This window comes from Rhodnius prolixus, unplaced genomic scaffold (assembly GCF_049639745.1).
Source record: "Rhodnius prolixus isolate KJV_2025 unplaced genomic scaffold, Rpr scaffold_7, whole genome shotgun sequence".
NCBI classification, from domain to species: domain Eukaryota; kingdom Metazoa; phylum Arthropoda; class Insecta; order Hemiptera; family Reduviidae; genus Rhodnius; species Rhodnius prolixus.
Window position 1 is genome coordinate 14,824,437 of NW_027411582.1, and position 16,206 is coordinate 14,840,642.

Genomic DNA, 16,206 nt, shown 5'->3' on the forward strand with positions numbered 1-16,206 from the left:
CTATCTCTCTGACTTTGCACGGACTTTTCAAACGACCCTCGTATGTGACAGAGATCTTGCTCAGACCAACTTACAGCGTAATGCTAGTAAATATTTTTGTTGTTTGTTAGTTTTGTTTTGTTATGTTGTTTGTTTTAGACATGATTATTATGTTATTATCTAGCACTAATTATTTCTTTTATTCTCTGATTTACTTCACCATATCCTTCAACTGCAGATCACCAGTAGATTGTCTGCATTTATCTCATAAGAGATGAATGTGCTGTTGCAAATCCCATGCATACTAAAATAACTATAATCTCATCACATTATAGTGTGTATTATAAAATTATATTACCTATAACATCAAAGGAACGCATATTAGTTAATATAATCTAATCTACCTACGTTAGAAATCGTGATTATTACTCTCCTGAATACTAAATATATTATGATTATGATTGAATATTTTTTGCTCATTACTTTATTTATTTAATTTAATGGCGTTAATAGAATATTTTCTAAGGATCTTTAAAGTAGTAAATCAAATAATAAATTTAATTCAAAAATAATTATTCAGGCATTCAGGTGTAATTTTGTAATAACTTGAATTGGTTTTATTACTTAACTTTGTTTTTATTAAAAACAGTGATTATATTCATTTTGTTTATCTTAGTACTTTTATTCCGGACAGTATCGGAGCCGGCTGCCTTAGTTCTGGCAGGTATGACCCCAATAGATCTAATGGCCTCCGCAAGGAAGAAAGCTTATCTATTGAGAAAGGAAGAAGGCGTGGATGCAGGGACTGCTAATGAATTAGCCAAAGCTCATGTAGAACAGGAGTGGACTGCCCGATGGGCCAACGAGAGCCGGGGAAGATGGACGGCCAGATTGATTGCAGATCCATTACTATGGGCCACAAGGAAGTTCGGTCAGGTCGACTTTTACATGACCCAAATCCTTACAGGACATGGCTGTTTCATGGTATACTTAGCCCGCATGGGAAAACGCCCTGATGGTGCTTGTATATACGGTGACTCACCCAGAGACGACGCTGAGCACACACTCTTTGACTGCGTGCGGTGGAAGGTAGAAAGGAAAAACATTATGGACGTTACAGGAGTTATTGTCCCGGAAACGCTGATGATGGCAATCCTAGGACGCAAAGAAAATTGGCATGTCATCGCCTTGAATATTAGGAGGATTTTAAGGGTAAAGAGGAAGGATCTGGAGAGGATCGAAAGATAAGAACTATCTGTTTGTAAAAGGTGACGAATAATATACGAGGTGCCTCCCCGAAGAAATACCTTATGGTGGTGCCGTGGAGGAAACTCACCTGGAAAAGAGGGGGTTTTTAGTGGGTGAAGCCCCACACACCCGCCTCGGCGGACGGTGCCTGTTGGCATTTTCCCCCTCTAAACTTATTCCTCAAATTAGAAAACCCTTCTCATTTTCCTTAGTCTACATCGAAGGCTTATTGTCGCACGTCGCCGTAGATCTGATCTGTGCCTCACAGGCACTTTTGCTTTCTGTGGTCAATTCTTGAACCTTCAAAGTTGCATAAAAGAAGCTATTACCTGCAGCAATTCTGGCGATTATACGAGGTGTGGCTATTAAATAACTTTGACTGATGCTGCTACAGAAGAACTATGCATGCGCCAAATCCTAACGACCGACAGCTGTGCAGCGTAAAGCCTTCTCTCTTTCGATTGCAGCGTCTCACGTGTTTGTAAAGAAATCTGTCTGACCGGAACCGTCGTTTCGTGTAAGAGGTGTTAGTTTTGTTTTGCCCGAAAACATGATACTACACATGTAGTAGAGCAACGAATTGTCGTGAAATTTCACATGAAATTGGGTAAAACCGTTACTGGTACTTATCTTTTATTAAAAGAAGTTTATGGCGATGAATGTTTATCACGTGCGCAAGTTTTTGAGTGATTCAAGCGTTTCCAAGATGGCCGAGAAGACGTCGGAGATGATGACCGCCCAGGTCGCCCTTCCACATCCAAAACGGATGAAAATATCGATTATAATTAATCAAACAATACTATCGTGAGGTGCTTGATAACTCCGTGAAAGAGTAAGGAAAAAAACGACTTCCCGATTTGTGGAAGAACAAGTCACGGGGTTCTCCATGAAGACAACGCGCATTATTCACATCTGCATTAAAAGGAACGCGATTTCAGTCCAGATGAAGCTGTGAAAGAAAAAGCGGCACGCGTCATGCAGGAGCTCACAGAAAAAGACTTCCAGCACTTTTTCGAACAATGGTAAATTCACTGTGGAGCGTTGTAGGGATAGAGGAGGGGTGTATATTGAAGGTGATAATAACTAAATATTATATAAATTTAAAATAAAATGTTTTACAGCAATAGTCTCGTTATTTAGTAGCCACACCTCGTAAAATATAGTTTCATTTGATTCCTGCGCAATGATCTAGAAGCATAAGTTGGGTATCCTTAGCTTAACTGTTCCTTCATCGATTCCTTAATTGAAGAAAGAGCTTGGTGTTTGTATTCTAAAGAGTAGAGTCTAAAAAAAGAGCTGCTAGAAATCACTATAGATTAATTAATAAAATAGTTTAATGTCTGGCATTAATCATAACTTAAATACGAGAGATAATTACAAACTAAACTATTAAAACTAATTGATCAATTATGACGGATGGAAAAAATGGCTAAATGGTTTGATGAGCAGAATGGTGGTGTAGGTTTACTATTAAGTCGTGCTTTTAGAATGTCTTTATTACCGACTTGATATCGACTTTACTCGTATATCCAGCCCAGAGTCGTCCATTGTTTAACTGCCTCTATCTCTGTTAACCTCACAACACACAAAAACTATTTTTTTTTTTTTTTTTTTTTTTTGGCATTGGCTTCCGCCATACAGCCAGCATCGTCTAGGTGCTTATCACTAGAATATCACTCACTCTCCATTCTTACCTACAAATACATTCGCTTCACACATTCATCATTACACTATATACTGCTATTTACATAAACTACTGCTAATGGATGGAGCAGCACTCTGTGCTCCTGCCATCCTTATAGCTTAACCAAAATTAAAATCACGTAATCCTTCTCTAAGCATTTTCTTCCATTCATTCTAATTCGGCTATAGCTTTTAAATACATTCATATTTCATTGCTAGCTCTGCTATCGACTTAAGCACATAAATGTTGGTGGAGAATATAATGTCTTCGTAGCGAAATGGTGCATCTAAATACCTGTATATATCGTCAAACATTCGTTTCCTTTCTACCACATAACGTGGACATATCTTTATTACATGTTTGAAATCCTCCTCCTCATTGCAATCTACGCAAAGAGGAGAGGACCTTTTGTTGATCCTGTGTAGATACGATCCGCACACCGCGTGGTTCGCTCTCAGCCTGCTTATTGTCATAACAACCCATTTATTAGTGACAGTTCCCTTAAACCATGGTTGTCTAGGTAACTGATCTGCCATAGTTTTATAGAATCTACCTTTATCACTATTATTTGTAATCTGTCTGCCATTTTTGTAGTGCTGCTTTTGCAATTATACCCTTGATATCGGTGTGTGGTAATTTATAATTAGCCATTTCCCCCACTATTGGTGGCTTCCTTTGCAAGTGTATCAACAATTTCATTCTCTTTTATACCACAATGACCCCTTACCCACAAAAAATGAATGCAGACTCCCTTCTCTTTAAAAATGGCAATAGTTTCTACAATCTCTGCGATAATGTGATTCATTCCTGTAGACTGGTTGTGTATATGTGATAATTTACACAACGCACTCTGGCTGTCACTAATAATGGTATATTTTTTTCTCCGACAACGAATAAATATATTTTAAAGCCGTTAAAATAGCAATTAGCTCCGCTGTATAGATGGACGCCTCATCTTCTAATTTAATTATCGTAAAATAGTTCCGAACCGGATCATACACAGCGCTTCCGACTTTATTATAGATTTTGGACCCATCTGTAAATAAACGATATGAGCCCGGATAATGGGAAGAAATGTAATCTTCGAAGGCCGCGGTTCTCATCTTTTCCGGTACCTTTATCAAGTCGAAGGAAGTGTTAACACTTAATTCGCTCAATAAATGTTCGTATTTTAAGTTGTACACATCTAACTTATTATTCGAATATACCTTATCTCTAAAGGTAGAGATTCTAATAAAACTTTCTCTGTAAATGGGGCCTTTCTTTTTTGTCCAATATTTGTGAGAAAACTACTTCCTTTTTACCAATTCCCCCCCCCTTTTTCTCTGCATAGTTAAATTAATTTGAGGGAAAAATTTGTTCTGAATCTCAAACTGACATGACCCTTGACCTGTGAGATTTAAATTGCTATATTAATAAAGCGAATATCAGTTAATTTATGACAACCTTTTTTGTCTCTATTTCTTTAAATAGTTTTCCTTCACCAAATCACCCACAAAAGCTGTTATTAAATACTCCAACCAGTTTTTTCTTTATTCATTCCATTGTATCCAAGTTAAAACCTAACTTATTTACATTATCCAAAGAAGTTCATTACTGCTTAAGATGTAAAAAAATTAAAAAAAAATCCATTCATATAAAAAAACTTTATTTGAAAAGAGTATTATCCCAGTTTGCAATACTGTGAACCTTTATTCCAAATCTTTGATTCGTAAATCTTTTAATTTAATGTCTCTAAACAAAATAAAATCTCAGAAAATTTAAGTGAAAATTAAGTGATGAATAAAAATTCTTTTTTCTTTTCGCAACAATCAAAAGTTAGGTTTTCCAGCTAACTGCGACATTGTTGGAAAAGTTTTTTAAAAAATGAGCTTTACGAGGGTCGTTTGAAAAGTCCGTGCAAAAATAAAAACTACTTAATTTTTTGGGGTAAACCTTTTTTATTTTTTCAACATAGTCTCCTTTTAGGCTTATACACTTCGTCCAACGCTGCTCTAGTTTGTTGATCCCTTCCGAATAATAGGATTTGTCCAAGTCTGAAAAATAGCCATTCGTTTCTGCAATCACCACCTCCTCGTTTGAATAAAATCTTTTTCCCGCCAGCCATTTCTTCATATTGGGGAACAAATAGTAGTCCGAGGGAGCCAAGTCTGGAGAATAGGAGGGATGTGAAACGAGTTGGAACCCTATTTCCATTAATTTTCCGACCACAACTGCTGACGTGTGAGCTGGTGCGTTGTCGTGATGGAAAAGGACTTTTTTGTGGGCCAATCGTGGGCGTTTTTCTTGCAGCTCGGTTTTCAAACGGTCCAATAACGATGAACAATATGCACCTGTAATAGTTTTACCCTTTTCCAGATAGTCGATGAGGATTATTCCTTGCGAATCCCAAAAGACAGTCGCCATAATCTTTCCGGCCGAAGGAACGGTCTTCGCCTTTTTTGGCGCAAATTCCCCCTTGGTAACCCATTGTTTAGATTGTTCTTTGGTCTCAGGAGTGTAGTGATGTATCCATGTTTCATCCACAGTGACGAAACGACGCTTAAAGTCCTGCGGATTCTTCTGGAACAGCTGCAAACCGTCCTTGCAACACTTCACACGATTTCGTTTTTGGTCAAGCGTGAGCAATCGCGGCACCCATCTTGCGGATAGCTTTGTCATGTCCAAATGTTGATGCAAAATATTATGTACCCGTTCATTCGAGATGCCCACAGCACTAGCAATCTCACGCACCTTCACTCTTCTGTCATCCATCACCATATCATGGATTTTATCAATGATTTCTGGAGTAGTAACCTCAACAGGGCGTCCAGAACGTTTAGCGTCACTTGTGCCCATATGGCCACTCCGAAAATTTTGAAACCACTTACAAACTGTTCTAATCGAAGGTGCAGAGTCACCATAATGTTTATCAAGCTCCTCTTTAGTCTCCTGAGCCGTTTTGCCTTTCATAAAGTAGTGTTTAATCAACACACGAAATTCTTTTTCGTCCATTTTTTGAAAATCACTCGACTTCCTCGATTCAAACGAATGCCAAACACAAAGAAATAGACCGATCTGGCTGAAACTTGGTGTGTGTTCTTCCAAGAGATGCTACTAATTAAACATAACCTCGATACGCGCCAGTAGTGCTATCTCTCTGACTTTGCACGGACTTTTCAAACGACCCTCGTACAATTTACCTTTTTCTTAAGTTAACGTTGTGAACTGTTAATAAGCTATACTTTAACACTAAACTTACCGACATTTATGCATAACTATTCCTACCATGAACGGTCAAATGACCGGACTTTAAAGTCACTTAAATTTCTTATTTTAGAATAAAGATCTCTTTAACAAAAACTTACAGTTTAAAATGTTAAGTATAAGGGTTGATTAAACGCCAAAAGGTACACAAATCAGCAAGTACCCAACATTTCATTAATTCTTCATTAATATTTAAGTAATTTTACTGCATTATTTTTCATTAATATTTTTTAGAATTTATTAGATGTCACAGACCCTTATGCTGGCCATTTTCGTCTACAAAATATATGTTCAAGTAGCACTGTAGATTGACTGTAATATCTAGTTATTTATAATAATCAAACTATTAATTACAGGTTAAAAAGAAAAACGTTATAAAAAATAAAAAAAAATTATGAGGCTAAAAAATTCAAAACTTTTTTTTATAAAAAAAAATGTAATATGTAATATAAAGTAAATAAGATATGTATATTTTTAGGACAGCTAATTATTCCAGTATTTTACTATAAGTAAAATTAGGGGGACTAAATTAAATTACAATTGAGAAATGAATAATTGTTGTTGAATAATCTACTTGTTATTAACTGTGTGTTATTTGTGCTCACGAATATTTCGGTAAGACGAATTCAAGTCAGTAGCCTACTCTAACTTTGTCTTTTTCTACTTTAACATGCATGTACGTATGTGTGATTTATCATAATTATAACAAAAAAATATTATAAATGAAGTGGCCAGCATAAGGGTCTGTGACATCTAATAAATTCTAAAAAATATTAATGAAAAATAATGCAGTAAAATTACTTAAATATTAATGAAGAATTAATGAAATGTTGGGTGCTTGCTGATTTGTGTACCTTTTGGCGTTTAATCAACCCTTATACTTAACATTTTAAACTGTAAGTTTTTGTTAAAGAGATTTTTGTACCTTTTGGATAGATTTTCCTTTTTGTCTATTTTGCAAAGTTACATATCTGCTTTACAGATTTTTTTAAATTTGGAATAAGCAATTCTATCATTATAACCTGATTAGGTGGTAAGTCGGAACCGTAACTACCACTGGAGAGATCTTTTTAAAGAATGATTATAGTTGCGGTCCCCCAAACCATTCTCAATAACAACTTTTTTTAAAAAAGCGTTTTGAATAACATATTTTGAATAACATAGGTATTTGTACGTAAATAGCAAAATTAAACTGCGATTTCAGTACTTCCTTTTAAGAGGAGTAAGAAAAATAAACTGCGATTGCAGTACTTCTAGGCAAAGAGGCAAAGATTTTTTAATCTAACGACAATTCATTGATTTCAATCGGTTCACTCATTGATAATTTAAACGATTGCAGTACTTCCTCTTAGTAGGTGCAAGAGCATAGCAACGTAGACGAGCTTTAACCACTTATTCGAGCTGAATTTTATCAAAATCGGACTAAGCGTTATAGAAATATTGGTAATAATAATTTTAGAAAGGGCGGGTGGGGCAAACTCCCCTCCTTATGAGGCTCGGCGTCGAGACTTTTAAAGTGCAAATCTGTACAAAATTTCGATTCGAATGACACTTCATTCATAAAAATCGGTTCACGTGTCGATAATTTGCAACGATTGCTATACTTCCCCTTAACAAGTGTAAGAGCTGATCGCCGCTTTAATGTTACGTAGGGGAGCCCTAACCCTATCATCCTACCAAATTTTATCAAAATCGGGCCAAGATTTACAGAGTAATTAGTAATAATAATTTTGGAGAGGGCCTTACATAAAGGGGGCTAACTCCTCCCCCATTCGATGTACAGCGTCGAGACCCCCAAAAGGCACATCTACATAAAATTCCGAATCGAATGACACCTCATTCATGAAAATCGGTTCGCGCGTTTAGGCGCTACGTTGTTTACAAAAAAGGTAACAAGAACAACAACAAGAAGAAGAAGAAGAAGAAGAACAAGAACAAGAACATTTTTTGAAAAAGCCGTTTTTGATCATTTTCAGCATCTTTTTTCTCAAAATCTATCAGATCTAGGTTGGTGCAAAAAAATTGCAGTTATAAAGGAGGGTTTGCCCTTTATTTTAAAGGAAATTTGGGAATTTTATCTTTTATAGAAAAAGAGAAAAAAATTGACAAAGTTGGGTGTTTTTCAACGTTACGCTTTTTCGTACAGTTTTTGACGATCAACCCTTTTACAACTGTCCTACCGGACAGTTTTAATAATAATTATTGAACAATGAAAAAGGCGTAGTTTCTTTTGTTTAAAAATAAATCTCGTAGATTTTACTCTTTATTGCATAATCTTTTTTAATTGTAGGCTCCTCAATTGCACATTTCCCGCATACGTATTTTTTACAGTTTAGACAGCATTTTTTTAGTCTTATTGCCTTTACGGTATCTTATTTGGCTATTTTCCGACCACTTGTTCGTGCACTAATATTTGTCATGCTTTTGCAATGGTAATACAAAGTTTTGCCTTGAAATTTCACTTCCGGTATTTTTTTTTAATACAAAATCCATGCATTTATCCCGGGGCTAAGTCTAGGATATTGAAAACTATTGGTTGAGGCCATCTCCGAGATTTTCCACGGTTATATTTCTACCACGAGCTGTATACATTTCGGCTAATTTCAGAGCGACCAACTCCCCAAACGGAACTATAGGTTCTCTGCTTTCACGTTTTCCCAAAAATGGAAAGCCTTTTATTGCACTGAACGCTAGCCAAGATTTGTTACCAAATTTGTCCGGTTTATTTGGCATGTACTGAGTAAATCTGCAACTTGACTTTGTTGGGAACAAATGTCCTTGGAAGAGATATATGCTCTTGGTTAGAACAGTTTTGACTGTTCTCTACGAATTTGTTCCAAAATTTAGAAATCAAAGCAAATTTATCAGTTTGTAAACGATTATTGCTTTGATCTACTCGAATAAACCTCAAAATTTCCGTCTATACATTTCTGCTCATAGTTTTTGAGAAGAATGCTCGTCCCCATTTTTTGTTCCACAGATAAGCAAAATATCTTACATTTTTGGCCTCATATGCACTACATGCAAACAATAGTCCGATAAATGCATTATCAAAGTGAGTTTTCGAGAGAATTCTGACAAAAAATAATAACAATATGCTATTTTATTGAATTAAATTATGTATCTAACACTGGTAGAGTAAGCATTAAAATTAGAAACGGGACTGGACCTACGCCCCACGGCACCGCAACCACAAGAGGCTTATTGTGCCAGCACTCTTATTTTTGGATCCAGTATACGAAATCTCCCCTACTAAGAAGGTTGTGGACTAGTTCTTTTTGCGCTACTATCTCCTCTGGTCTCGAAGATCCAAGGGCTTCATAGCGCCACCCCTCGATTGCAACGCTATCGAACAACAAGTGAGAGGCTCCTCTCACTGACCCAATCTGCACACTACGGTTCCGAGCTAATAAGCCCCACCTTGTACAGAACTGCATCCTGAACCTACCATGCCTAGTAAATAGGCCTGCGTTCAGAGTAATCTGATTTCTACCCAAATTCCTGAGTCCCTTTGGCTCTTTGCTTATACAGCCAAGGTAAAATAGTCTTGCTGTGTTTAACTCTAGGACACAACACCCAATTATTTTCATGCTCCCTCCAGATCCAATCAGGACAGGCTACGGGCCAATGAAAGAAGTGTTAGCTCCATTTTTCGCCAGTATCTAACCTTGGGCCTAAATATTACAATTGACAATAATTTGGCTGTAAATTGGTCTTTTATAACCATTATCTTCTTGTCTTCAAGTGGCCAGAGGTTTCTCAGATCATTAAGGGACGAGATAAAAGATCGATTCCTACTTTTCTACCATTGGCCACCATAGGGGCCTGAATCCACCAAGTGCAGGGTACACTTTGGAATTGAGCCAATCTGTTTAATAAAAAGACGTAAGCTTTGTTACTCTGTCTAATGCCAGCGAGCATTTACAGTGGGACCGCTGGGAGATGTGCCATCTGTTTTGGCCAATCGGGTGTTACTGGTCCCTTGTCTTCTCAAAAGCACCTTCTCCTGAAGTTTATTAGATTGCTCCCAAGTAAAAGAAATCGTACAGTGTTGAATTCAAAACGACCGCCCTTCACGAATCAACTTGTTGACAGCTGGCTTCCAGAACTGGAAACCTAACTCTACAAAACTAATTCCTAACCCTACCACAGTCAGAGTGCTTTTCTTCTGCCCAGTAAGTTATTGTATAAAAAACAAAATGGAACAACGCCTTGAAAACTTGAAGATGCTTCATTAAACCATCAATAAAGTAATCTTCAATAAAGAAAAGATGTTTAAGGATTAAAAAAATCACAAACAGCAGTCTCCTGCGGCCCATCACAAAATGAAGTATTTTGGAATGAAAACAATCAATCAAGAATGCTTTACTCTGGTACCATTAATTCGGAAGACGTCTCGCGTTCTTTTGTAACTCACCCGGATTACTGTGATCGTTCTCGCACGCTGTGATTTCCTTTAATTTTCAAGTTATTTCAAAACAGGTTTTGTCGGCAATCTTATTACCTCGGAAGCTATGTGAATTACAACGAACATTTTTGCCCCCCCAAAATCCCGCCGAATAGAACTAAATATTCTCTTAGTATTTCCGCTTTTATAACGTCATAATGTATTGAACATTATTTGATTGTCTCAAGAAATTGAAACAAATATGAACTCCATTAAATATTCCTTAGTAAGTTGTAGCTTCGAGTTGTAACTATTGTTCGCAGTTAAATTGGTAGCCTGAGGCCCAATAGAGGCGGTGGACTAGCCACCACTTTCAGGAACTTAGCATCCCTGAAGTGTAACAAACTTGAACTTAAATAGCTATTGGATAAGTAATAATAATAAGCTATTTACGGCCAAAGAAACCTCCATCTTTGAACAATATTCCGATAAAAAAAGAGTTGATATTTTCGTTCGATGTTAGCCATCGATAATTCAATAAAAATAATATGAAGGCTAGATTATGAGTTGAATCAATCTGTATATCCGTAGATGGTACAACTACTTGGTGGTAAATATCTGCAGGCGTCTCTAGTTAAGTAAATACAGTTAATGGTAAATAGTTTTCCTACTGGAATTTTGGTAGAGTTGATACTGTGGTATCAATCAATAAGTAGGAACTTCAATATTGTTCTATTATTAAATCAAATAGTTCATTAATATTAGTTATCATATTTCAGCACATCAAACATTTCGGTGAAGAGATTAGGTTAATGGTTTAATTCTTTACGACTTCTTTGCGGAGTTCTTGTAGGATAGCCTGTTAAGCGGACAGAGTTTTTTTAGGCTTAGAAAACTGAAACTGCCTATTGAAGAGCCTTAAATTTAAAAAAAAAAAATTACATTATCTATAGTTCTATAGTTTTTTTTTATATCAATAGTTCATAAAACTAAATAATTAGATCAATAAAAATATTTGTTATAACGTATTTATTCCCCTAAAACTGAAAATTTCGCTATCGAAATATTTCTTCCTGTAAGCCGTTTAAAAAAAGAAAAAAAAAATCACTTAGCAACAAACAAAACCCAAAAACAAAAACCCCAAAAAAGAGAAAACAGTCTTCAAGTACCTCTTTTGGTACAAAAAAAAGAAAAATAATAACGCTACTTGAGAGAAAAAAGAGTATTATATGTTCCTCTTCTAAACACTCAACCCATGTTGGTAGTGTAGGGCCTGCAAATGGTTAAATCCTCCCTAATGGGCACAACAGCCAGCCAGCCAGCCCTTCCGCCACACTACGAGTACATACATATTTTGTTAACTTTCAGAGTTCACTTACCAAGTAGGAAGTTAACTTTACATCTACAGTAGAGGTTATCTTACTGTTACAAAAACAGAGAAATACTTAAGGACATTAACCTGTTTTACTTTAAAACTTCCATGTTTACTTGCCTGAAGCTGCAAATAAATGTTTTGAACGTATTTGAATACCTCTACAATTTAACCTTCCATATCTCATTAACTATTACCACTAAAACATTGCGATTCTTATCAGTTATAGAGATATCTTTTCTCTACAATTTAGTAAAGAAATCATTGGATTCTGATAAATCAGATGTGAGATATAATGGTTTGAAACTTGAACGTATTTAAAAACCACTAAAATTTAACCTTCCATATCTCATTAACTATTACCACTAAAATATTGCGATTCTTATCAGTTATAGAGCTATCTTTTCTCTACAATTTGGTAAAGAAATCATTGGATTTTAATGAATCGGAAGAGAGATAAAATGGTTTGAAATTTGAACGTACTTGAAAACCTCTACAATTTAACCTTCCATATCTCATTAACTATTACCACTAAAACATTGCGATTCTTATCAGTTATAGAGCTATCTTTTCTCTACAATTTGGTAAAGAAAGCATTGGATTTTAATGAATCGGAAGAGAGATAAAATGGTTTGAAATTTGAACGTACTTGAAAACCTCTACAATTTAACCTTCCATATCTCATTAACTATTACCACTAAAACATTGCGATTCTTATCAGTTATAGAGCTATCTTTTCTCTACAATTTGGTAAAGAAATCATTGGATTTTAATGAATCGGAAGAGAGATAAAATGGTTTGAAATTTGAACGTACTTGAAAACCTCTACAATTTAACCTTCCATATCTCATTAACTATTACCACTAAAACATTGCGATTCTTATCAGTTATAGAGATATCTTTTCTCTACAATTTAGTAAAGAAATCATTGGATTCTGATAAATCAGATGTGAGATATAATGGTTTGAAACTTGAACGTATTTAAAAACCACTAAAATTTAACCTTCCATATCTCATTAACTATTACCACTAAAACATTGCGATTCTTATCAGTTATAGAGCTATCTTTTCTCTACAATTTGGTAAAGAAATCATTGGATTTTAATGAATCGGAAGAGAGATAAAATGGTTTGAAATTTGAACGTACTTGAAAACCTCTACAATTTAACCTTCCATATCTCATTAACTATTACCACTAAAACATTGCGATTCTTATCAGTTATAGAGATATCTTTTCTCTACAATTTAGTAAAGAAATCATTGGATTCTGATAAATCAGATGTGAGATATAATGGTTTGAAACTTGAACGTATTTAAAAACCACTAAAATTTAACCTTCCATATCTCATTAACTATTACCACTAAAATATTGCGATTCTTATCAGTTATAGAGCTATCTTTTCTCTACAATTTGGTAAAGAAATCATTGGATTTTAATGAATCGGAAGAGAGATAAAATGGTTTGAAATTTGAACGTACTTGAAAACCTCTACAATTTAACCTTCCATATCTCATTAACTATTACAACTAAAACATTGCGATTCTTATCAGTTATAGAGCTATCTTTTCTCTACAATTTGGTAAAGAAATCATTGGATTCTGATAAATCAGAAGTGAGATATAATGCTTTGAAACTTGAACGTATTTGTAAACCACTAAAATTTAACTTTCCATATCTCATTAACTATTACCACTAAAACATTGCGATTCTTATCAGTTATAGAGCTATCTTTTCTCTACAATTTGGTAAAGAAATCATTGGATTCTGATAAATCAGAAGAGAGATATAATGGTTTGAAATTTGAACGTACTTGAAAACCTCTACAATTTAACCTTCCATATCTCATTCACTATTATCACTAAAATATTGCTATTTATACCAGTTATAGAACTAATTTTTTATAATGCAATCCAAAAGATTGCAGTATATAAAGATGAAAGATCGCTGTATATAAAAAAATAAATATTTATCTAAAATTCCTTATTTGAATTAAATTTTGGACGTTTTTTAGTTATTTTTTTTTTTTACTGAAAACTTTTAAGTGAACTACTTTTTAGTACATATTGTAAGTGATGAGAACATTTAATTACCTAATCTGCGGTAAGAGAGTGTCTTTTGAGTGGTTAGCACATGCATATGTGTATAAATTAAAATTAGCTAAATTTAAATATACTCGTACTTGCCTAGTGCAACAATATGCTTAAATCATTTAAATTGGGTTGCCTGGCAACCATACATAAGAATTGAAACCTACACCATCAGCAGAAAATAAATAATACAACAGTTTATTATTTGGACGGCTATTGGGTATGAATGATGATAGATGGCCAGATGGAATTCTGTTGGTATTGCCAGCCGGAAATAAAACAAAAATATCGCCTCAGGTAACAATTTTATTTTTCTGTTTTCTCAGTATTTTATATTTTTTGTTAGTATAGTGATATTGATTGTTGATTTATACCGTTTTCCACACCTCTGGCCGATCTTTAAAACAATATTTTTGCAGTAAAAAATTATTGAATCGTTCAATTCTTTCATATCCGTTCTAATTTTCAATTTTTCTTCCACTTAATAAGAATCCCTTTACTTGGTAAGTAATATGTTTGATTTAAAAAAAAAATGATTTATTGTTCCATTGCGTTTATTTTTGCTGCAAATATTGATGATCTGATTATTTCACTTATATTTCCACTGGTTCCTCTCATATTTTAATTTCTATCAATCTGGTGAAAAATCAGCGATAATGTTGTAGTTAAGTATAATTTTTAGTTTTTTGCCGGAAATCACGCCTTTTAAGAACACTTGGAGTGCGACTTTTGTTTTAAACAGCAAACCGGAAATGACCCTTTTTACTGAAGAGTTTCTTTTTTAGCAACATCATTGAAATTGACAACTGCCGGTGCGATTTCTCCAGGCAACAAGTAGATGTAGTTATTGATCAACAATAACATGTGAGGAGATTGACTTACAACGTCAAATTAATTGTAAGGTTAAAATTTAGCATTACAAAGTTCTACTGTAAACACGTGAAAAATTTTAAATTACTTATCTGCCAGAAAATTTAATTGAAGTATTCTAACATTTGGCAGTGCTGAATAAATTTTATTTGCACCCCACCGTGTTTAAGTTAAAGCCCATCTCTGGAAAAGACATTAAAACATACCCTAAAACAAAATGGCTGGTGCTCTTCAAAGTTGTACCATGAAATAAGGCTCTCATGTCTGAGTAAAGTGATGACACGACAAAGAGGTAATATCTTTGCTGAGTGTTGTTGTTGAGTGGAGCATCAATCCTTGAAATGAGTTTATTAATCTAGGGAAAGCTCTTTGTGTACTGGATGGATATAAGACCGACATTTTATTAAACAAAATTGTGTAATTATAATCATTTTATAATTTATTTATTCAAATTATAATTGATTATAAGGTGGAGCATGTGTTGGTCTAGTGGTCAAGAGCGTGGCTTTGTGTGAAGGAGATCGTTGGTTCGAATCCCGCGTACGGCTACTTTTTATTTGTAAGAAAATAATTGTTTATAGTAAAGTATGAGCTTCCGCCTCGATCCGGGACACCTAATTTGTAGTTGGGGCGTTGATATTTCATTTTGTGTTGTTGCCCGGAAAAATTGGAGTAAGCTAGGACCCTTTTATGGGCTGTAATGTCAAAAAGAAGAAGAAGAATATGATTATACCAACATTTTCTCATTCATCACTAGAAAATAAAATAAATGAAGAAAGGCGGAAATTGTCAAATATAAGTGTAGAAGATAAAAGCAACTCCATTGAAGTAATATTACCGGCAAAGACCCACCTGCAAGTGGGAATGACTTAAAAGCCAATAGAGATGACTTGATGACTGAGTTAAATTTATTAAGGCACTGCTGTATCAAGTATGTTCAGTGTAGTGACTAGAAGTTTGAAGGCATTTTCTCTCTCTCTCTCTCTCTCTCTCTCTCCCTGAGTAAATAGAATTGAATTTCTGAAATGGTTGTGGGTTTCGTACAGCCTAAGTGAGCTGGGAAACTGAAGCGAGCTTGCTTAGTGGTTATAGCTTTGGCTTAGGAAACTGTGGAAATATCTATGCTTTATATATATATATTAACTGTACATATTCATGCGCTACATTATGTTTCAACACTGGCGATGTTATTATGATCGTTATTAGTAAAGATTTTTGCGGTTTTATTGCCATCTAAATTAGGAAATTTCATCATTAGAAATTGTTAAATTCATATACTTAGTTAGTATGTTTATAAATAGAAGAAAATAACCTTCTCGGCGTAAAAAGGAA

The 16,206-nt window shown here is 34.8% G+C and overlaps 1 protein-coding gene across 9 annotated transcripts in view; it reads left to right on the top strand.

The window, feature by feature from the left end:
* LOC141447041 (5-hydroxytryptamine receptor 1-like) overlaps positions 1-16,206 on the top strand; it is a 590,328-nt gene that overhangs the window by 305,746 nt on the left and 268,376 nt on the right. The window contains exon 1 of one of the 9 annotated variants that reach the window (XM_074114186.1): positions 14,111-14,301. The exons of the other annotated variants lie outside the window; for them this stretch is intronic. The gene's annotated coding sequence lies outside the window, so the exon portion shown is untranslated. Of the gene's footprint in view, positions 1-14,110; positions 14,302-16,206 lie in introns of those variants that run through there. 9 annotated transcript variants of the gene reach the window in all.